General features: G+C 42.1%; 1 protein-coding gene across 3 annotated transcripts in view; it reads left to right on the top strand.

The window, feature by feature from the left end:
* Nucleotides 1-25156, top strand: part of SHANK2 (SH3 and multiple ankyrin repeat domains 2) — a 621242-nt gene that overhangs the window by 38410 nt on the left and 557676 nt on the right. For all 3 annotated transcript variants that reach the window (XM_034769724.1, XM_034769725.1, XM_034769726.1), the window contains exon 2: nt 22942-23009. The gene's annotated coding sequence lies outside the window, so the exon portion shown is untranslated. The remainder of the gene's footprint in view (nt 1-22941; nt 23010-25156) is intronic.

Genomic DNA, 25156 nt, shown 5'->3' on the forward strand with positions numbered 1-25156 from the left:
CATAAGCTTTCATGGGTAAAAACCTCACTTCTTCAGATGCATAGAGTGAAAGTTACAGATGTAGGCATTATATACTGACACATGGAGAGCAGGGAGTTACTTCGCAAGTGGAGAACCAGTGTTGTCAGGGCCAATTCAATCAGGGTGGATGTAGTCCACTCCCAATAATAGATGAGGAGGTGTCAATTCCAGGAGAGGAAAAGCTGCTTCTGTAATGAGCCAGCCACTCCTAGTCCCTATTCAAGCCCAGATTAATGGTGTTAAATTTGCAAATGAATTTTAGCTCCGCTGTTTCTCTTTGAAGTCTGTTTCTGAAGTTTTTTTGTTCAATGATAGTGACTTTTAAATCTGTAATAGAATGACCAGGGAGATTGAAGTGTTTACTTACTGGCTTATGTATGTTACCATTCCTGATGTCCGATTTGTGTCCATTTATTCTTTTGCGGAGGACAAATTGCTTAAAATAGGGCAGTTACAGCCCAAGGCTGGGGTTTTTCCACCTCTAAGGCAAACCAAACCAGCCAGACAAAGAGGACTTTGGTCTCACCCCACTGACTAACCACAAGTCACACAAGCAATTCTCTTAGACACTCCAGTTTCCCAGTATTCATAAAATTTGTGAATAATAGGAGACTAAAGTATGTGCTCTGCTCACCTCCAATCCTGGGCCACCATTACTGGCTAGCCTGTGTGTTTATGGTGGGGAACTGTACAGAAACTGCAACTTACCACAGTACAAGTGGTGCTGGAGTGTTTGGGACTAAAAGTACCCAGCTGTCAGGTTCTAGTCTAAATTATACTAGTGTAAATGCATAATTTGTTGCATTTCCATTGAGTTACTCCAGATTTAGGCCAATGTAGTAGAGACCAGAGGCCCTGGACACTGTAGTACATTTTTACAATGATTTCTTAATATTTTAGATTTAGCCAAAGATAACTAATTTTTATCCTGTTAACATAATGTTTTAATGAAACACCAGATAAAATAAAATTGTATATTTCAAGTAATTTAATCAACCTCCGGGTGTACTGAGGGCTATAACTGTTGCTGATTTGAATTATTACAGTAACGTGAATTTACTAATGCATATTACAAAGAAAAAATGTAATATTTTGTTCTTGAAATTTATCAAGTAAATTATCCTGAGTACTTCAGGCTACAAAGGCTAAGGAATGCTGCATGATCTCCAGAAAGTAATCAGGCCTGCTTAATTTTATTATGTGCAGACACTCTTTTTGTGAAGTTAATTACTAATAAAACTCACATTTAAAAAAAAATCTGCAGATAGTTTAAAAAAAGGTCCATTTCTTGTCAGAATACAAAAAATCCAGTTTATACCTGGCCATTGAGCATATATTTTGGATTTACATGGTGAATTTTCCTGGAAGGGTAGAGTCCAATCTAGCTTCAGATATATAGACAGACTCACAAAGGCAGTTAGGCACCTAGAGAGGCAGTGAGGTGTTTAAATTCAACATTTAGGTACAACTGACATTCTCAAAATCACTGCTCAGCTTCTGCCTAATTCTGTAGGCACCTAAAATTCACCAGGTGCTTAAGTTTCCATCAGTAGGCATGTGCAAAGCTGCCAAAGTCCTGATGCTGCTCCATAGCTCACAAATTGCTCAGAGCCCTCACTCTTGCCTTAGCTTGGTGGGATTCTCAAACAAGTCACTTGCATATCTCACCTGTGGGGCCCAATCTGGTAGGCATGCTTAGAGCATGCCTTACCTCTACACAAAAGGCAGCTGGGAATTTGGCAGGTGAGTGTGCCTGTATCCCCAGAATAGTACTCGCTTGGGAGACCTGTTTTCAGATATCTGCTTTGCCTGATGTGGAGCAAAGACTTGAACTCAGGTCTTCTGTGCACCAGGTGAGTGCCCTAGCTACTGGGCTATAAAGTCATTTTCTCACTTATTCTCTTGCCCAGTGAAATTTAATTATTTATCCTCTGTGCCTAAGTCAGGTGCCTAAGGTCCCATATCAGTGGGAATTAGGCATCTAAGTACCTTTTAGGATCTGGGCCCTAAGCCTCTCCTCTTTCCTCTGCATTTTACTTCTGGCTAGTTTTGGCAGCTCCCTGCTCAGCTTGCTGGCTTCCGTGATTCCCTTTCTTAGGCACCTAACTCTCCCCATACAATGCTTGGGGAGCCTGGGTGTTGAACCTGGGGCTGTGAATTCCACTGTGTGGCAGGGCAAGTAGGAGATGGACATTGTAATGCTGAGCATTGCATAATGTCCCTTTGTGAATCTAGGCCATAGTCCCCATTTAAGTCAGTGGAAGTTCCCTGCATGTATCCAAGGGCATTGAAGTCAATGACAAAACTCAGTGGAAGCAAGATTGGGCCCTTCATATAGTAAATAAAATATTTCTGGTAAAACAAAGGGGTGGAGATTTTGCAATAGAAAATTTAGCATTTACTTCATCCTAGAAAAATAATTATGATGAATTGGTCTGTGTATGTCTCTATGAACACAAGCATCTAAGGTGGGATCCGTTTTTAAAATAATCTAATATTTATTAGTTAACATGATTTTTTCATTATGCAGTGAATGAAATAATCATAAGCCATGAACTGAGGACGATAGATTTTTCTTTCCTCACTGATTACTCATAATTTGTACTAATACTTATTATTGTGATTATGTTGCCATTTTATGTTTGGGTAAGGCCAGGAATGAAGAATTTTACTTTCCATCACTGAGCCAGTTTTTAACCTATTAGGATCAGAAAGAAGAAAATACAGGTTCAGATTCTGATCTGAGTGTCACTGGTGTAAATTAGGGCCATATCTACACTACCACTTTTGTCGGTATAACTTGTGTTGTTCAGGGGTGTGAAAAAAAATCCCCCAGAGAAACGTAAGTTACACTGCCAGAAGTGCCTGTGTAGACAGCACTATGTTGGTGGGAGAGCTTCTCCTGCTGACATAGCTACCGTTGCTCGGGGAGGTGGTTTTATTATGTCGATGGGAGAGCTCTCTCGTGCCGACACAGGGCGGCTACATGAATGATCTTACAGCAGTGCAGCTGCATCAGTACAGGTGTGCCATTGTAAGCTCACTAGTGAAGACATAAACTAAGAGCACTGCAGCTGAATTGAATGGAATTATTCTTCATATACAGTGATGTATTTGAGCTCAGAATACTCAGTATTGAAACCCAGAAAACTACATTTTGGAGAGTAAGAGTGACTGATTTTAGAAACATGGAACTGTATTGAATCTATGGATTCCACCAATGCTACTGTCAGTGCCAGATATAACATTTAAAGAAAAGCAGGGGGATCTGTTTATTAGAGGGAAAACTCCTAAAAGTCTTTTGCATTTCTAATATATTGCTTTTGAGAGGGGGCAACCAGAACTGCAAGCAGTATTTCAGATGTGGGTATACCATGAATTTATATAGTGGCATTATGATGGCTAATAAAGTTACTATCCCTTTCCTAATGGTTCCTAACATTCTGTTAGCTTTTTTGACTGCTGCTGCACATTGAGCAGATGTTTTCAGAGAACTATCCATGACTCCAAGTTCTCTTTCTTGAGTGGTAACAGCTAATTTAGACCCCATCGTTTTATATGTATAGTTGGGATTATGTTTTCCAATATGCATTACTTTGCATTTATCAACATGGAATTTCATCTGCTATTTTGTTGTCCAGTTTTGTGAGATCCCTTTGTCAATTTTCCCAGTCTGTTTTTGACTTAACTATGTTGAATAATTTTGTATCAGCTGCAAACTTTGCCACCTCATTGTTCACCCCTTTTTCCAGATCATTTATTAATATGTTGAACAACACTGGTGCCAGTACAGAGCCCTAGTGGACCCCACTATTTACCTCTCTCCATTCTTAAAACTGACTATTTATTCCTAACCTTTGTTTCCTATCTTTTCACTACTAACTGATCCATGAGAGGACCTTCCCTCTTAAGCAAGCTAAGCAGTCATGGGGTAAGAGATTTTGATGAGGGACCTTGTCAAAGGCTTTAGGAAAGTCCAAGTACATTATATCAACTGGATCACCCTTGTCCACATCTTTGTTCACCCCTTCAAAGAATTTTAATAGATTGGTGAGGCATGATTTCCCTTTACAAAAGTGATGTTAACTCTTCTCCAATGCATCATGTTCATCTATGTGTCTGATAATTCTGTTCTTTACTATAGTTTCAACCAATTTTCCTAGTACACCGCTACCTCGATATAACGCGACCCGATATAACACGAATTCGGATATAATGTGGTAAAGAAGTGCTCCGGGGTGGGGGTGGGGGGAGGGCAGCGGGGCTGCGCACTCTGGTGGATCAAAGCAAGTTCAATATAACGCAGTTTCACCTATAACGCAGTAAGATTTTTTGACTCCCGAGGACAGCGTTATCTCGAGGTAGAGGTGTACTGAAGTTAGGCTTACGGGCCTATAATTGCCAAGAGCACCTCTAGAGCCTTTTAAAAAAATAGGTGTCACATTAGCTATCCTGCAGTCATCTGGTACAGAAGCTGATAGGTTATATAGACCCACGCAAATCCTTTTCAGAGTCATCGCTTCCCAGGATAGAGTCCCCTATCCCGTAAGTATAGCTGCTATTTTTTTTCTTTTTTTCTTAATGACTGATAAGCTTGTCGTCTTTTTATATGCATTTTCTATTTTGATTTCACTGGTCTACAATTTTTGAGAAGTAGTCTGCTTCAGAGATAAAATGTGCTATTTATTATGTATTTTGATGTGCTGAATTCAAATATGACAATTAAAACAACTGATTGGCTACTGTTTCTAAGATATTTAAGTTTTTACATTTTATGTCTATTATATTGCGTAGATAGTAGAGTTTTAAAAATAAATTGTAAACCTAGGTCTTTTCATATGTTTATGGTTGCTTTACATGATAATATTTCACCTGTCCTGTTTATGTAACACTTTAAAAATCAGCAAAAGGGTTATATAAATAAAATTTATTATGAAACAAAAGGCATGTACATAGTTTAGTCCTATTCAGTGTCTATTTGGCGCTTCTTGGCTTGTCTCTTGTATTCATTAAATGGAGCATCTCTTGTCACTGTCCAGCAATAGTCTGCTCCATTTGCCCAGATAGCGTTTCTCCATTGTTGTAATGTCCTGGTGAAATCGCTCGCCGTGCTCGTCGCTCACTGCTTCGCAGTTCGGTGGAAAAAAAAATCTAGATGAGAGTGCAAAAAATGTATCTTTAGTGAAATGTTGCAACCAAGGCTTTTGTATGCCTTGAGGAGGTTTTCCACCAAAAACCTGTAGTTGTCTGCCTTGTTGTTTCCGAGAAAATTTATTGCCACTAACTGGAAGGCTTTCCATGCCGTCTTTTCCTTGCCACGCAGTGCATGGTCAAATGCATCATCTCAAAGAAGTTCACGAATCTGAGGACCAACAAAGACACCTTCCTTTATCTTAGCTTCACTTAACTTAGAAATTTTCCACGGAGGTACTTGAAAGCTGCTTGTGTATTGTCAATAGCCTTGACAAAGTTCTTCATCAGACCCAGCTTGATGTGTAAAGGTGGTAACAAAATCTTCCTTGATTCAACAAGTGGTGGATGCTGAACACTTTTCCTCCCAGGCGCCAATGACTGTCGGAGTGGCCAATCTTTCTTGATGTAGTGGGAATCTCTTGCACGACTATCCCATTCGCAGAGAAAACAGCAGTACTTTGTGTATCCAGTCTGCAGACCAAGCAAGAGAGCAACAACCTTCAAATTGCCACAAAGCTGCCACTGATGTTGGTCATAGTTTATGCACCTCAAAAGTTGTTTCATGTTGTCATAGGTTTCCTTCATATGGACTGCATGACCAACTGGAATTGATGGCAAAACATTGCCATTATGCAGTAAAACAGCTTTAAGACTCGTCTTCGATGAATCAATGAACAGTCTCCACTCATCTGGATCGTGAACGATGTTGAGGGCTGTCATCACACCATCCATGTTGTTGCAGGCTACAAGATCACCTTCCATGAAGAAGAATGGGACAAGATCCTTTTGACAGTCGCGGAACATGGAAACCCTAACATCACCTGCCAGGAGATTCCACTGCTGTAGTCTGGAGCCCAACAGATCTGCCTTACTCTTGGGTAGTTCCAAATCCCTGACAAGGTCATTCAGTTCACCTTGTGTTATGAGGTGTGGTTCAGAGGAGGAGGATGGGAGAAAATGTGGGTCCTGTGACATTGATGGTTCAGGACCAGAAGTTTCATCCTCTTCCTCATCTGACTCCAGTGAGAATGATTCTGATGCATCAGGAACCGGCAGTCCTTCTCCGTGGAGTACTGGGCGTATAGCTGATGGAATGTTTGGATAATGCACAGTCCACTTTTTCTTCTTTGATGCACCTTTCCCAACTGGAGACACCATGCAGAAGTAACAATTGCTGGTATGATCTGTTGGCTCTCTCCAAATCATTGGCACTGCAAAAGGCATAGATTTTCTTTTCCTGTTCAACCACTGGTGAAGATTTGTTGCACAAGTGTTGCAGCATATGTGTGGGGCCCACCTCTTGTCCTGATCTCCAATTTTGCAGCCAAAATAAAGGTGATAGGCTTTCTTAACCATAGTGGTTATACTGCGCTTTTGTGATGCAAAAGTCACTTCACCACAAACATAGCAGAAGTTATCTGCATTGTTCACACAAGTACGAGGCATCTCTGCTCACTCTGGCTAAACAGAAATGTGTCCCTTTGCCAAATCAAACACTGACAAACAAGAGAGCACGACACTGTATGATTTCTAGAGCTGATATAGGGCAATTTGTTCAGCAGAATGATGTAAGCTTCGTTATGATTGCGTCATCCATGACTTCTAGGAATAACATGATGCAATTAATATCATGTATGATGCAATACCAGCTTCAGATTGCATCATTCATTGTTTTGCCTAAAAAGCAAGTACTGTCCAAACCCAGTCATAGATTTATTCATAGATCCAGTCAAAGATGTATTTCAGTCATTTCTGGTTTAAATTGAGATCCCTTCCCTTTATAACTCACTTATCCTCCGCCATTCCCAAGTCAAGGGTCGTATATACTGACCCAATAGCATATCTTGAAAACTAGAGCCAATCAACAATTTTAAGCATCATTTTCGTTCTCAGTGACCCAGAATTAGTAAAGTTTGACTACATTTATTTCAGAAGCATTTTGGCTGTAGAGCAGTGTAATCACAATGGTCTTTTCTGGACTTGGAATCTAGGAAGAGATTTAGCCCACTTAAAATGGATTTGTGATTTAAATTACAAAAGGTCCCAGGTGAAATATCTTCATATTTTTTCTGCAGCTTGGTTTATTGAAGTTTATGGATACAGTTTATTTTCTGGTTTTCATTTATAGAATGAAATTCTATAGACTTCATGCAGTCTCTTCTTATTTTGATCATATCAAGAAAGAAAATTCAGAGTTCTCAGGATTCCCTGTTATGTGGGTCATATAATGTTCTGCTTCATGCAGTCATTTGTCAATTCAATTGTTCACATCTCTCATGACTTCTGCTTAGTGACTTAAATATCTTACAGGTCCCCTGATCCCAATTCTCTCAACATTTCCCTAAAGGGACCTTTTTTAATGAAGGTTATGCTGCAAAAAACAGTCCTTTATAGTACAGTGATGAGTGAGCTGCTGTGAATTTATGTCCTAATTTATAAAGTAAAAATGTAGAAAGCTATTGCCCTAAAGGGTCCCATTGCAGTTCCCATAATTGGGAACTCTCTGGTGTCAAGCAGTGCAATGACACTTCGTATTAGGAGTTACACAGGGCTACTTGAACAAGATTACTGCACAATGGCAGTTTAACATATAATGGCTGATGGCATATCTCCAGTATGGTACCTCTTGATTTCTCAACCCCCCAGCAACCTAATAGACAAAGCTTGCTATGTCCTACCTAGGCTGAGAGAGAGATTTGGATAGCCAGTTAAATCGAGTTGGGCTGGTAGTCTCAAAAACTCAGATTATTTCAAGTAAGGTAGTTAATTGGTTATAAACACCACCCTCAAAAGTTTTTGCACTCTGCATAATATGGAATGAATACATTCTGAACATTCATTTATTTGTAAACTGATCAACTGTACAGTGAGATCTATCAAAAATACAACATGCAAAGTATTTTGGAGGGAAAAAAGCAGGTTCAGAAAGGGCCATTAAAATCAAGGATCAAGTTTAAAGAACCTCCAAATAGTGACAACTGATGGCCTGAAACTCTCACACACAAATTCTACGAGAGGAAAATAAGTCCTTGTTGTGTCCTCTCTACAGGCTAGATTGTGCAATGCAGGCAGTGCCTGCATTGCAAGTGACAAGGAGCTACCCTGCTGCATGGGAAGCTCAGAGAAGAGGTCATGTCCCACTCAAAGTTTCCTGATGCAGCGTTGGCACTACCTCTTCTTCTTCCATTTTGGGGCTGATGTGTGCCCTTGGGGTGAATGAAGAAGGGGGATGAGCATGGTGTGGGTGAGTCCCTTTGTGCTCTCCTACCTTTCCTTGCCCATATGAGGGACCTTCATAGTCTGACTCCAAATTGGCCATGCAAAATGGTTTGCCCTACTGTAACTTGACTCTTTCTGCTATATTTTTGGAGTTGACCTTTTCCTGTACCTGTTAAGAGTCTTCAGTCAGATCAGTTAGATTAGATACATGAAGGTGTGCACTTTTCTCACATGTCTTAACTGTAAAAGAAATAAATAACTGCAAGTATTTGTATTGCCTGTGTTTGGGCTGAATTAAAGCCTTGTCCCTCATGCTGAAAATGAGTAGGCTACAGAAGCAAAGCATCAGACATTTTTGAAGACCATTCGCTGTGACCATATATTCCACATTTTTAGCCACACCATGAAGGATCTCTCTAATGTATTTTCTATGATTTTTAAGATTGCCGAGAGAAAAGACTAAAATATCCCAGAACATGGCAAAAAACAAAGGATTCCTTTTAATATGTGACTTCACTGCAGCCATGGCTTTAACATTTAACACTGACAAAGCTCTACCTGAAGTTCTGTCCCCTCTGGGTACAAATGTACCCAAGTTTCCCCTTTCCTAAGTAAATACCTACCCTTGTCTCTACTTGTCTCCATTTCCCTCCTTCCCTTCACTTCTAAGCTTAGTAAGTGGACTGTCTGCAACTGCCGCATTAACTTCCTCACCTCAAATGCCCTCCTGGATCCTCTCCAATCTGACTCCTCCCTCTCTGCTCTACAGACACTTCTCACTGAAATCTCAAGCAACTTCTTCCTTATTAAATCTCAAGATCATCACTCTCTTGATACTGTTGCTCTAAAACCAAACAGACTAAAATGAACCATTTAAAAAAAAATCTCTTCCAAGTAGTAGTTGAACCCACAATATGTACAATCACACTAGCAACACTCTAAACCCTGGTACCATCCTCCTGTCGTGTTACTCAAAATCTTACATTGAGGGTCAGGAAGTTGTGGAACACAAACATGTACATGAGTGGGAACTGGTTGTGCAAGGAACACCTGTGATACTGGCAATTGGGCTAATATAATGGATGGCTTACAGCCTAATCCTGAAAGGTGCAGAGTGCCGTAACCCCCTAGCAAGCATACATAGGCATACTGTTATAATAGCAGTCATTGCTGCTACCCTTATACATGGATACTTTAGCCACTTCTGTGAAACCAAAAGTGTGAATTACTTTAGTTCAGCTGATCTCTGGCACCCAATATTATACAGATGTGCATTAAGATTTGGTGGAATAATTCTGTAACAATTTTCTTTTAGAGCCAGGTGAGCTGAACATCTATTTTATATAGAAATAATGTGCAGACTTCAAATTTAGGAAAGGGAAGCTCTCTCTGTGTACCTAACTTGTGAATGAAAATAGGAGGAGGAGAAACAGTTAGACCATGTCTACACTACCAACTTTGGTCAACGCAAGTTATGTCAATATAAAGCTGCTGCAGTTAGTATGTCGCTCATGTGCATGCTTGTCTCCTTGCATCAGCACTATGTGTACCCACCAGGAGTGCTTGTGTCAATGCACCCATGTGGTGCACTATGAGTAGCCATCCCAGTGTGCAACTTGCCATCATGTGACACACTATTTTTTGGGACATTTTAGCAATGCATGGTGGGGCAGAAAAAGTCACGGGGGGAATACTGGGAGCCAGTGGTCAACTTTCTCCATCCCATAATGCCATCCATATCCCATAATTTTTGCACTATTTTAAAAAATCCCACAAACCTATGTAGCACTTTTCGCTGTCAGCCATCTCTGACAGAAGCACGGAGCCCACACTATTCTCATGAGTGTTGCAAACACAGGACGAACAATACTGCAGTATTTGCAGAGCTACAGGAAGAACCGCAGAAATGGGGGATGTGACTGTGACACACTGTTCACCAGCTGTACCCCATGTTCGCCACTTTTGTATGGTTATGATATATTTTGTACAAAGCATGCCTTGTGAGGTATAATTTGAAAACTCATGTTCTACTGGACATCATTGTCCTGTTAAAATGTGTGTATTAACATTGTGCATGGAGTTATGAGATTTTGCTATGTTTGTTACTGAAACATATTTGTAAGTCTGGGAAACACCCATCAACTAGCACTTCAGAGACACAAAGGACTGACCACAGGTGTTAGAACTATTAACTGATAACTCTAAACAAAGGATTTACATGTTGCTTCAGAGCTAATGGTGTGTACACAGAAAGTAGAAACAAGAATTTACGGTTCACTTGAAGGACAGTTTGCAGAGCACATAGGCAATGGGACTGCCTAACCCCATGACCCAGCAAGGATTTTTCCAGCACAAGGGGTTGGGGTATAAGAAGGAGGAAAAAAGGACTCTAGTCATTTCTCTGCTGCTACCTCGACACGTGGAAGCAAGATGGTTTGGAAGACAAAGAGAAGCATCATTGAACAGTGGGAGGAGTGTCCCAGGACACTGGGAGGAGACAGTCTGTGAAATGTATTGCAGCTTATGGTGAGACAACCTGTTTTGCTTTTAGAACTACTAGCCTTGGTAAAGTTTAGGAAATAGCTTGTGTGTTTATTTTTTATTGCTTTCATAACCATATCTGACTTCTATGCTTTTATCACTTATAATCACTTAAAATCTATTTTTCTTTAGTTAATAAACTTGTTTCATTGTTTTTTTCTAAACTAATGTGCTTTTGGTTGAAGTGTCTTGAGAATCTCTACTCAGGTTAAAAAAGGCTGTTTCATATTCATTACCCTTTGATGGAATGAAGGACTCATAATGAGCTTACACTGTCCAAGGTGGGCTTTGAACTGTTTAAGATGCATGTTTCTGGGGTGCAAGGCTGGGACTGAGGCATTTGCAGGTGTTGCCTTTACATGCTAGTAGTCATGTGAACAGTGCTTGGAGAGGCTGCTTTTCAGTAGTAGAACAGAGTAAGAGATATTCTGGGCTGGAGAATTAAGGTGGCACAGCAGTTCAGTGGTCAGCTTGCACCCTTCGCGATGTCACAGTGATGATTTGTCGGAGGGTAGTTTGCTGTGGGACATAGTGAAAACCAATTCAAGGTTGTTGGTGGCATTCACGGAGCAACTGCAAATGGTGGAATGCCACTTCTGGGCTTGAGAAACCAGCACTGACTGGTGGGATTGCATTGTAATTCAGGTTATGTGAAAGGCCTTATTTCTGGATCTGTATGCCAAACTCGCCCTAGCCCTCCCAGTGTGAGCAAACCAGAATGAGAACTTCTCTGGCAGTTGAGAAGCGAATGGTGATCTCACTGTGGAAGCTTGCAACACTGGATTGCTACCTTCCCTGACCAACCAACATTGATGTCAGTGAAGTGTACTTGGTAATCCACCAACACTTGCATAATCATAGAATAGTAGCCCTTTCTGTTGATGTATTCTATGGCAAGATTGGCTAGTGCCAAAATAGGGAGGAGTGCTTCTAGTGTGTGGAGCTGGCCTGGCTGGTTGGGCAGTTTCACACAATAATGGAGAGCTTCTAGGTGTGCTGGCCAAGCTGGGCAACCAGGAAAAGACATTTCAAAATTATGCAGCGGTTTTAAAGGGTGAAACCACACAGAGGGCACAGCCAGGGAGCACTATAGAGAGTAGGTGCTTACAGGACGTGCCACCCAAGAGACCCAGAGTGACGGGAACCTGCTGCCCTCTAATTGGCCTCTTTAACAGCAGAGGTTTCCCCAGGAAGTTGACTGAGCAACCTCACAGACTTCAGCCTGCTGCAGCGCCAGACCTTGCTTGATCTCTGGCCTCCAACACCAGCCTGACTCCAACCCTGATTCCTGCCTCTTGATTCTAACCTGGTACTGCTTCTGATCTCCAGTCTCAGAACCCAGCCTGACTCTGGCCCTGACTCTTGCCTTCTGATTCCAACCTGGCACTATTTTTGATCTTAGGTCTCTGACCCTGGCCGGACTCTGATCCTAACTCTTGCTTATGGAACCTGGCACTTGCGATTGATCCAGCTCCTGCCCAGTGATTACCATCACTGATAGGTAGACCTCAGCCCAGCTCTGACCAGGAGGCAAGACTGCTTATGCACCGGTCCATTACAGCATCGACCTCCATAGGTCAACTATGGTTCAATGTTGTTTGGGGAAGTGGTATTACTGTGTTGCTGTAACAGGGTGCTTATGTTGCCCAGATACGTATTTGAGTGTAGACACATGCACAATTAGGTCAATACAAAGTGACTTAGATTGAACTCTCTTTGTAGTGTAGACTAGGCATTAGATACTATGGTGATGGGTACAGTAGAGAACCCTAAGTGTTTGTCTACTTGGGGACACTCAGGAAAGTTAATATGTGTTAACCAAAGGTACCAAGTATTAGCTTGTATTATTATTAGCTAAAATGCATTAAACCCTTGTGTGAACACTCTAATTCAGAAGTAAAGTGGCCTTAGTTAAGCTAAAGCAAACTGAGGCTACTTTACTTCTCATGTGTGCCCACAAAAGAGATTTGCATATGCATATGGCCAATTGAATGAACGACTGGGCACATGCACTTGAAAATACACCACTTTGCATGTAAGGATTTAGGATTTGCATACACTACTTAGGATTGTGCAAATATTTGCATGAACCTAACTTTAAAAACTTGCCCAATTTGAGAAATTTCAACAGTAACTTCTGTACTTTACCAATATGTGTGTGTATATATAATAGATATACAAATGATTCTGAATTACTGAGGAGTTCTGGATGATTCTCTTTGGTGGGTCCGACTTAACCTTTGTTTTGAGGTGCAAAGCTGTGTGTGGAGCTTGTACTGACCCGCAGCAGAGAGGTGAATTTCACCCTAGATCTTTTTCTACAGAGTACAAAGGATTCCATTATTTTCTGGCATTCTGAATGCCAGCATAGGGCTGATGTGAAGTTCAACTATGCAGAGCAACTTTACAGCCAAAATAAATGTAGTAGAATCCTGCCGTTGACTCACTGTGAATTTGTAAATAAAAGAGTTTGAACTTTGTAAGATAATGAAATCCCTGCATTCTTGCCTCCTCAGTGTGAAGTGAAGGAGTTTTCTGCACATGGACAAAAGCTGAAAGTTGCCTTCATCTTTTGTTTGTGTAAGTACAATAGCAGCTGAACATGAAAAAGTAGCAAGACTTTGTACTTATACAGCTTTTCTTATATTTAAAGTGTGTACCAATAATCCTCAAAATGTCTGCATGAGGTGGTTAAATAATAGTATCCCTATTATACAGATAGGTGAAAATGAAGCAGAGTGATAAAAAAAAACTTGCCAAATATGATACAAAACCAGTGGTAGCCTTATGTATTATTTGTGGTATTGTAGTGCCTAGAAATCTAAGTTAGCCATGTACTAGCACTTATTATAGGCATAACTGTTAGAAGCACCTATAATTAAGGTTGATTAAACACTTTTCATTATAAGACCCTGTTTACTTATTATTTTGCCAGACTTTTAACTATTCAGGCTGAAATTTTCCATGCTGTGTGTCTGCCTCAGGCTGATTTTTTTTTTTTTTTTTTTTAATTTCCAGCTAAAATGCTTTAGCCATTTCTCAGAACGAGGTTAGGGAAAAATACATTGTCTTGACAATTTTTTTCTTTTTTAAATCTTACAACCATTTCATTGAGAAGCTCTAGCACCTCCATGCTTTGGAGAAGGGACTTGAAATTTGGGAGAAGGGCAGGGAGGGGTGTTGCCCTGGTATCAGGGATGTGTTGTTTCCAATTCCCTTGGAAATCTACCCAAATTTGGCCAAGTTATAAATCTTTGAAAAATCTCAATTTGCACATGCTCAGACTAGTTAGAATTTGGCATCTAAATTCTCTAAAGATTTCAGCTGCACTGGACATGCTCCAGCCCAGGGAGGCTGGGGCAGAGCTGGACTTTCCCTGCAGTTGCTCCTCCAGGCTAGGGTGAGGGGAAGAAAATATCAGGACACATGGGGGCGGGGGGAGGTGTACACACCGGCAGAGCAAAAAAAAAAAAAAAAAGCTGAGCTGTGTAATTCTTCCTCACCTAGTTTATGAGAATATGATTAAGGTGGAGTGGGAATTTCCTAACAAGACATACACTATCTTTGTAGTGTATGTCTAGTTGTGCATGTGAACCATAGTTGCATAGTTGAACCATCTGAAGCGTGTTATGGAACAGGGTGCCCCTGTAACTGGTAAGTTTCTTTTCAATTCTGCATAGGTAGATCGAATCGTCCCTCCCTCCCTAGATGATTTACTGCTTTCTACATCCCATTGTGAAAACTGTTTGACATGGAGGGTTCTAATTCTGCCTAGAACAGTCAACTCTGTTGCCTGAAATGATGGCAGCTCACAATTCCTCTTGGTCTAAACATCTATTCTAACATCTATTTGGTTTCATCTGAACTGCAGCTGACTGTTATATGGTATAAAATATGTTAGCCTAATGTGGCAAATATGTTCATTACTTAATTTGTTTTCATGCTGATGTTGTGTAACAGTATTCAAATCAAATATTTATGTGTAAAAGCTGTGCAGGAAATGTTGCTCTAAATGAATGTATAAGTATTTTCTGATTGAAACATTTTAGGTTAGTTTGATGCATTTTAATTAAAAAGTAATGACATTTGTTTTTGTAATTAATTATTTAAATATATTTACCAACATGCACATAACAATACCACACAACAAAGTGGACCTATAAGAAGCGCAATGTGACTATTGGCCTAATTTTGATTTCATTTATGTTTGTGTAAATCAGATGCAACTCAAATGAAGTCCAGGTAGTTGCACTGGTGTAGAACTAGTGTAAGTAAAATTGGAATCAAGATTTCTAGATCTGTCTGCTCTGTGGAGGTTCATGAAATACACAATTTCAACTGCATCAGATTATATTACAGAGGACTAAACCATTGATTGTCCTGGGAACAAGACTGGGCTCAATGCTACTTCCTCTACCAAATGACAGGAACTGTGAGTGCATTGCATCTGAAACGGGTCTCTGATGTGTGTCATTTCTGATCTCTTAGTATGCCAATCCATGGATAGAGCGCCTCACCCCATAGCATCTAGGTACGCAAAAGCAAAATATATTTGTCCAGCACAATTGGCTGTATTTCCCCCCTACTTAGAATCATGGAAGGCAACAAAATTGTATGGCAATGGAGCAGAGAGTACAAAAAGAGGAAGACAGTATCTCTGTAGCATGATCCTTCACCCCCTGAGTGCAGTAGAGCTTTATGGTTAGGGGGTGTGTTATGTATGGAGGAGCTAAAAAAGCTGAGTAAAAGTTACTGTGCTCAGCATGGAGGGGAATGAAAATCCATGGCAAACTGCCATAGATATGAATGCTTTTCATACAAGCATTACTGTCATCACCACAATCATTAATCTCCTACAGCTCTGTGCAGTTATGCCTGGGGAACCAATGGCAGAGGTTGATCAGAAGCCAGAGTGCTGTTGGGGGCATGGATAATCTTTCAGTACACCTAGTGATACTTCTGCTCTGAATGTCTGTAAAAAATGCATCAGAGTTGGGGACTGTTTCCATGGATCCTCAGTTTCTTCTCCTAGGTCACAAACACCACCGCAAAAAGCAGACCATGAGACAGGGACACTACTACTGAAACCTTGTGATATTATTATAGTAAGGCCTGGTCTACGCTATGAGTTTAGGTCAAATTTAGCAGCGTTAAATCAAATTAAGCCTGCACCCATCCACACAACGAAGCCATCAATTCGACATAAAGGGCTCTTAAAATCGATTTCTGTACTCCTCCCCGACGAGGGGAGTAGCGCCGAAATCGACACTGCCATTTCGAATTAGGGTTAGTGTGGCTGCAATTCGACGGTATTGGCCTCCAGGAGCTATCCCACAGTGCACCATTGTGACCGCTCTGGACAGCAATCTGAACTCGGATGCACTGGCCAGGTAGACAGGAAAAGTCCCGCGGACTTTTGAATTTCATTTCCTGTTTGCCCAGCGTGGAGAGCACAGGTGACCATTCAGAGCTCATCAGCACAGGTAACCATGCCGTCCGAGAATCGAAAAAGAGCACCCACATGGACTGTACGGGAGGTACTGGATTTAATCACTATATGGGGAGAGGATTCAGTGCTAGCAGAACTACGTTCCAAAAGACGAAATGCCAAAACATTTGAAAAAAATCTCCAAGGGCATGATGGAGAGAGGCCATAATAGGGACTCAGTACAGTGCCGCGTGAAAGTTAAGGAGCTCAGACAAGCCTACCAGAAAACCAAAGAAGCAAACGGAAGGTCCGGGTCAGAGCCGCAGACATGCCACTTCTACACTGAGCTGCATGCAATTCTAGGGGGGGCCGCCACCACTACCCCACCTCTGACTGTGGATTCCAAGGAGGGGGTACTGTCAGCCATGCCTGAGGATTCTGCGGATGGGGAAGATGAGGAGGATGAGGACAAGCTTGTAGAGAGCACACAGCACTGCGTTCTCCCCAACAGCCAGGATCTTTTTCTCAGCCTGAATGAAGTAGCCTCCCAACCCTCCCAAGGCAGTATCCCAGACCATGAAGCCATGGAAGGGACCTCAGGTGAGTGTACCTTTGTAAATATAAAACATGGTTAAAAGCAAGCGTTTTTTAATGATTAATTTGCCCTGAGGACTTGGGATGCATTCGCAGCCAGTACAGCTACTGGAAAAGTCTGTTAACGTGTCTGGGGATGGAGCGGAAATCCTCCAGGGACATCTCCATGAAGCTCTCCTGGAGGTACTCCAAAAGCCTTGCCACAAGTTTCTGGGCAGTGCAGCCTTATTCTGTCCTCCATGGTAGGACACTTGACCACGCTATGCTAGTAACAAGTAATATGGTATCATTGCATGACAAAGCCTGGCAGCGTATGGTCCCGGTGTTTGCTGGCATTCAAGCAACATCCGTTCTTTATCTCGCTGTGTTATCCTTAGGAGAGTGATATCGTTCATGGTAACCTGGTTGAAATATGGGAATTTAATTAAGGGGACAGAGGTGGCCATTCCTACTGGGCTGTTTGCCTGTGGCTGAAAAGAAATCCTTCCCTGCTGTTAGCCAAGCGGGGGTGAGAGGGGCATTGGTGCTGAGCTTTTCGCATTTGGCTAGCAGGGATCTTCCCTGATACCAGCCACGCGGTGCGGGGAGGGATAAAGCGATCATCCGAGAGAATTGGGTGGGGGGGTGTTAGTTTGGTTTCTGCTACTGCACGTTAAGGAAAATTGCAGCACGCAATGGGCTTTGCTTGGTATGTGGGAAAGGAGGGCGCTGCTTTTATGAAGGCTGCAGAAGCCGAAAGACAAAGGCTTACCATGGCCGCATGCAAGCCGAATTTTGTTGCCCGGACCTGCGTCTGAGATCTAATACCAAAGCTGCAGGCGCTCGATATTAAGATGCAAAATGCGACCTTGTACTGAAATCACATGTGCTATGTAATGTGAATAGTGTTGTTCACCGTGAAAGAGTATAAGCATTGTTCTGTAAAATGTATCTTTTTAAATACTTCTCTCCCTTTTTTCCCTTCCTCCCGCAGCTGCAAATTTTTGAAGCCCTCCTCCTCCATCCCGAAGGCTATCTCAGATAAGGCGGTGAAAAAAATGGATGCGAGACGAAATGTTGTCTGAAATCATGGAATCGACCCACAATGAAAGAGCTCATCTGAATGAGTGGAAGGACACGGTATCAAAGTACAGGAAAGATGCCAGTGAACGTGAGGCCATGAGGGACGCTTGAGACGAGAGGTGGAAGGCTGCAACGCTGGGGCTGCTGCGTGATCAAACGGACATGCTCTGGTGTCTGATGGAGCTTCAGGAACGGCAGCAGGATCACAGAGTGCCACTGCAGCCCCTGTATAACTGCCCTTCCCCCTCAACATGTTCCATAGCCTCCTCACCCAGATGCCCAAGAACCCCGGGGAGAGGAGAGGCTCCATGCACCCTCCCACTCAACCTCAGTGGACAGCCCAAGCAAAAGGCTGTCATTATTTTGAACTTTTTTAGTGGCCTTTTCCTCCTATCCTCCTCCCAAACCCCACCCGGGCTACCTTGTCAGTTCTCTCCTTATGTTTATAATCAATTAATAAAGAATACATGATTTTTAAATGATAGTGACTTTATTTCCCTTGAAAGCAAGCTGTGATAGAAGGGGGGAGAGTGGGTTGCTTACAGGGAATGAGTCAATCAAGGGGGCGGGGTTTTCATCAAGGAGAAACAAACAGAACTTCACACCGTAGCCTGGCCAGTCATGAAACTGGTTTTCAAAGCTTCTCTGATGCGCAGCGCTTCCTGGTGTGCTCTTCTAATCACCCTGGTGTCTGGCTGCATTGATGTTGGTGAAACGTCCCTTGTGATCCACCAGTGCTTGCAGCACCATTGAAAAGTACCCCTTGTGGTTTATGTGCTGGCTGCCCTGGTGCTCCGGTACCAAGATAGGGATATGGGTTCCATCTATCGCCCCACCACAGTTAGGGAATCCCATTGCAGCAAAGGCATCCACTATGACCTACACATTTCCCAGAGTCACTACCTTTGGTAGTAGTAGCTCAGCAATTGCTTTGGCTACTTGCATCACAGCAGCCCCCACAGTAGATTTGCCTACTCCAAATTGTTTCCCGACTGACCGATAGCTGTCTGGTGTTGCAAGCTTCCACAGGGCTATCGCCACTCGCTTCTCAACTGTGAGGGCTGCTCTCATCTTGGTATTCTGGCGCTTCAGGGCAGGGGAAAGCAAGTCACAAAGTTCCATGAAAGTGCCCTTATGCATGCGAAACTTTTGCAGCACAGACTGGTGGGAATCGTCCCACACCTGCAACACTATGTGTTCCCACCAGTCTGTGCTTGTTTCCCGGGCCCAGAATCGGCATTTCACAGCTAGAACCTGCCCCATTAACAACATGATCTCCAAAGCGCCGGGGCCCGCGGTTTGAGAGAATTCTATGTCCATGTCTTCATTACTCTCGTCACCGCGCTGCCGTAGCCACCGCCTCCTCGCCTGGTTTTGCAGGTTCTGGTTCAGCATAAACTGCACGATAATGCGCGAGGTGTTTACAATGTTCATGTCTGCTGTCTTGAGCTGAGCGGGCTCCATGCTTGCCATGGTATGGCGTCTGCACAGTTCACCCAGGAAAAAAGGCGTGAAACGGTTGTCTGCCATTGCTTTTCCGGAGGGAGGGGGAGGATGTACCCAGAACCACCCCCGACAATGTTTTTGGCCCCCATCAGGCATTGGGATCTCAACCCAGAATTCCAATGGGCGGAAAAGACTGCGGGAACTATGGGATAGCTACCCACAATGCAACGCTCCGGAAGTCGACGCTAGTCTCGGTACGTGGACGCACACTGCCGAATTAATGTGCTTAGTGTGGCCGCATACACTCTACTTTATACAGTCAGTTTCCAAAAATCGAATTCTGTAAATTCGGAGTAATCCCATAGTGTAGACATACCCTAAGTGTTCCCCTTCCATGGTTGCTCCTGCAGAAGGGGAAGATCTTAGTGTGATCGTAAGCACCCCTATATTCATAGCCTATGCACTATTGTAATAACCTTTGAACAAAATATACCTTGCAAGGTAACATTTGAAAACTAAACTCACTGATCATTAATATTCTTGCATGATGTATATACTCAATGGATATTAAGAGTTCGGGATATATGCCTGAATTATGACTAAAGTGTGTGTAAATCAGGTGTGTTAGGGAGAGTTGGTAAACACGTCTGCACTAGACAAAGGAATGTGTTTTCCCCACCTGGGAGTTACTTCCAAAGTATGTTATAAGACAATGAGAATGTACTTACATATTGCGTAAACAGTCCCATCAGACTAACAAGGGGTGGAGGCAAACCTCAAACTAACAAGCGGGAGCAGCAGGGGAAGGAGACAGCATATGGTCTACACCTAGTAAGAGAGAGAAGCTTGGTCTGGGTTTTACTTTTCAAAGAATACATTGTAAAGGTTAACTGGTCTATAAAGACTGGGGGCTGAACCTCAAGAGATAATCAATTGAATCAACTGATTGTATACAATATTAAGAACAGGAGTACTTGTGGCACCTTAGAGACTAACAAATTTATTAGAACATAAGCTTTCGTGGACTACAGCCCACTTCTTCGGATGCATATCTTCTTTTTGCGGATACAGACTAACACGGCTGTTACTCTGAAACCTATACAATATTACTGAATTATAAAGTATATAGAGTGAGGTCTTTTCAGGAAGCCTATGACATGCTGATGATTAATAGCATTGTGAATTTTATGTATTAATACTATATAGGGTCTTATGGATGCTCAGTGATAGCAGACTGTACAGTCTGCCCAGACAAGAGGGAATATCACAACAGCTATCTACCTGATTCCTATGTAAATTAAGCATGATGAATCAGAAACAATGGAAGCTCTATTTACATAGAAATCATATAGGGGGATGGGAAACCCACATGAAGGGAAGAACAGAATGAGGTCATCGTGCCTCTTGAAACAAGTTAATTGAACTTTGGAAGATATATTCAAGGAGAGAAGCCATCTTTGGCATCCATCTCTTGATAGACACAAAGGAGCAGAGCTCCTGCAAGCTGTGAAAGATGTCCTTTAGCCAAGGGGGATTGGGAACTGAATATAAGTGAGAAACCATCGTGAACAAAGCCTGTATATTGCTAGATTAAGTTTTAGACCTTTAGATGCATGTTTTCACTTTAATTTGCTTTCTATTTTTATTCCTTTAATTAGACATTGTTAATATATTTGTTTTATTTTTACTATAAACCAACTCAGTGCTGTGTTTAAAAGAAAGGGTGTATTTACCCTAGTTAAGTTAATAAAGTGTGATTTGGTTTTGGTCTTTAGAGGAACAAATAAACTATATTATTTCTCTTAACTGTCCAGGAGAGGGCTGGGCACTGCAGAGTGCACAATATTGGGAATATTCAGGACCAGAAGTGTGTTAGTCTCACCCTGCAAGTAGTAACCAAGGCTGTTGGAAGCCAGACTAGGGCTGTAGACAGGCTGCTGCAGTCAGAGTTGCTGAACCAGGCTGTCTAGCACACAGACACTCCAGGTGTGACCTGCATGCTGGTAGGCTGGCTGTGAGTGGCCCAGGTTGGGAGCTATCGCAGTCAGGCATTGTGAGACACTCAGGATTACAAAGTAGGCGGCAACATAATCCTACACTGGTCTGTATTGCACCCCAAATTACCATCTGAGTAATAATACTTTTTTTCCATGAAGGCATAACAGATCCCATATCTGTGAGATCATAATCCACTAGTACTACATTAGGGCAAAGCAAGATAATAATAAAACTAGAATCTCATATTACAGTGTTGTTCCTAAAAAGCTATCTAATTTTACCTGCAGTAATCAGAGAAAGTAGCCTCATTATCTGTTGTATTAACTATACTTACTGTAGGAAATGCCTTAAAATACTGCATAAACTTAGGTTATCTAAATGAACTTTCTTACATAGTTACCAAAGGCAGTTGACCATTGGAGTGGGGAGTTGTTAAGGGCCAGATTCTACCACCCTTATTCATGTTGAGTCACACCTTATTTTGCAGGTTGTCCCACTGAAATCAATTGCACTAGTAGCAATTCAGTGTTTAGCATTTGGTGTTTTTTTTTTTATTGTAAATCTTTTGAAAAAGTAAAAGGATGCTTTCTGCATAAAAAAAAGTGATTTATTGAATTCACAGAAAGAATTGATCAATTTACAGTAGAATAAAAGTTGCTTTAAAGAAATAATTTGTCACTAAGGCAGAAAGTCTCTTCTCAGTGTAAAGATATATAGCCTGTTTCTGCTTTCACGCTGATTTTACAGTATCAAAACCCCTCTGAGGTCAGTGTCGTTATTTTGGATTCACATCGGAGCAACTGAGAGCAGGACTAGGTTCAAAATCAGAAACAGCCTATTTCCTGGTTCCAGTGGGCAGAAATGCTGGAACAATTTTTATAGTGGGAATGCTGAGAGCCATTGAACCAAACTGTAAATCCTATATGTGATGGAAACCACTTCAAGCGAGAGGGTGTGTGGCAGCACTCCCAATTCCAGCACCTATGCAAATGAGCTGAAATCTTGGCATATGTATCACACGTACAGCTCACAAGAATTTAGCATGGTCAGTTCTGAGTTTGCTAGCTCTGATTCAGCCTAGAACCAAAACCTCAACCTAATTTCAAACCACTTCTGAATACAAATTCCTCGGTCCACCTGTTGTTACTTTGTAATATATGCAAGAATGTACTCCATGCTGTACCAGACACAAAATGAAGATAGGGCCTGCCCTTAAGAGTTTGTGTGTAATATTTAAATATTAGGACTCGGTGTGATTTTTGAGATGAGAGGTGTGATATACAGTTGTCTCAGTGTTTTACAGTATAACATGCCATTAGCTCTCTTGTGCTGTGAATCATCCTATTTTATAAACAGATCTTAGAAAGTAGGAGTAGCCTTTTGACTGCTGAATTTTTTTTCTCTGTGTCATTCTTTGTGCCTCTTTGTACCTTTTACAGAAAGCTGAAATGAAAGATTTAGATTCTGATGAACTTGATGTAGCTGCTCTCCATGTCTGTGCTAACTGGTAAGTTTGTTGATCAGCTGCTATTACAGACAAATCATTGGTGTTTATTCATGTCTGTGGTTTTCTTTCCTCTATTGTATACTAAGATTCTTAGCATAGATTTCAAGGCATGCAACAGCAGAGTTAATACAACTGGCTTGGCAGTATCCCTCTGACAAAAATAAAACCCTAGTGTAAAATGTACTAATTGTTTCCACCTGCTTAAATTTTGTGTGGATAACAAAACTGGTCCTACAGCAGAACAATTCTCAAGCTAACTCTAAAAGAAAAAAGATTTTAATGAAGAAGAATGGTTGTATTAATTTTTACTTTCAAATATACCTCCCCTCTTCCCACCAACATCTTTTAAAGTACACATTACGGAGTCAAGAGTAAACTAACATTAAACTTTCTTACTAGTTGGGCTTAAGGGCTATCCACTATTTGGAAATGACTGAAAATTTTTAACTAATTAGTCTTTTTTTTCTGAGTTAATTGTACACTGATTGTACACAGCTGAAGTTGAGGGTAGTAAAGAATTCGAGTGGCTTCTCATTTAAGCCCCAGTCTTGCAACGTCTGTACGGGTGGACCACTGTGCCAATGCAGAGCCCCCACTGACTTTACACATGAAAGTTCCCTGGATCCCCTTTTCCTATACATATTCCACCCTCCTCGATATCTTCTATTCAGCCTACCTTGCCAGCCTGCGCATTTACTTTTCTTCTTTGTGTCTCTTTTCCATGTTCCTCTTTTCTATGTTTGTCTTTGTTCCCCTCTCATTTCTATATATCTTTGTCTCTCTTCTCTAAATGAGAACACATTTTAAAGCAGTTAAGGGATCTTTGCATCTATGCCTCCCATACCTACCTATGACTATTTAATCTGTTATATTGTATTGTAATGGTGCGAGACTCACCCCTGCAGCACCTCCTGCTGGTTTCCTGGGAATTAGTTCTTTTTCCAGCTCCGGAGCACTCTCTGCAGGCCAGTGTCCCACCCGGATCTCGGTGCCCTTTATCCAGGGGTTCTGCCCACTGCAGCAGCGCCCCAATCTGGGTTTCCCCACTCAGGGGAACTCCCAACCCCCTATCCCCACCTCGCCTCAGTGGCTACTGCTAGTCACCATCTAGCCCCTGCTCACTGGGGCAGACTGCAGTCTGTAACGGCCACTCATCATTGGCAAGAGGGGTTTGGACCTGCTGCCTTGGCCTACCCCTGAGCTGCCCTCTGCAACCCCAGTATTCTTCTGGGTCTTTAACAAGGCCTGCAGCCTGGGGGGTTTCCAGGGCGGCGCTCCCCAGCTCCTCTGGCCTTCCCCCAGCCCTGCTCCACTCTAGGTACCCTGTGAGCTCCTAAGCAGCCAGACCTTCCCTCTCAACAGGCAGAGAGAGACCATCTGCTCCTGGCCCACTGCCCTCTTATAAGGGCCAACTGGGCCCTGATTGGGATGTGGCCCCCAGCTGAGGCTGCTTCCCCAATCAGCCTTGGAGCTACTTGCCTCAGCCACAGCCCTCTCCCGGGCTGTTTTTAACCTCTCCGGGTAGGAGCGGGGTAACCACCCCGCTACAGTTATAAATATATTTATTTCACTTGCTTATAGTGCAGCCATCACAGAACAAACTAACTTCAATTTTAACTCTGAAATCAAAAAAGTAAGAACAAAAAAAGACAATGATTTAGATTAGATTTAATTTGGACAGTCAGAGGAACCGAGTCCTATAGGATGGGACTTTTACGGAGAATTCCCTGATAATGCTGCTCTCGTATTGCTGGAGCCTGCGCCATTTAATGCCAGTTGGGAACACGGGGTTGTGATAAAGTCTCCACAGCACTGGAGGAACATCTGCCATGTTCTCAAACACAGTTTAGCATTAGACAGATGCTGGAGAAGGGCATGGTATGAGGTGTAATGTGACACTAAATGATTTAAAATTTGGAGGAAAAGGTTGGAGACACGCAGAAAGAGGAGAAACAGAGCAGAGAAGACAGTACCTCAAAAGCCTGCCAAGTGGGAAATTCTGATTAGCTAGTCTTTTAATTAGTAAGAAATAATGGGTACGTGTAAACTTTTCCAAATGCAGTGTCTAAAATATGGTACTGACAATAATTAAAAATCTTTAAAATAAACCCCATTTATACCTACCATAAGATGACATCAGTCATTTT

The sequence above is a fragment of the Trachemys scripta genome, chromosome 4 (assembly GCF_013100865.1).
Source record: "Trachemys scripta elegans isolate TJP31775 chromosome 4, CAS_Tse_1.0, whole genome shotgun sequence".
NCBI classification, from domain to species: Eukaryota; Metazoa; Chordata; order Testudines; family Emydidae; genus Trachemys; species Trachemys scripta.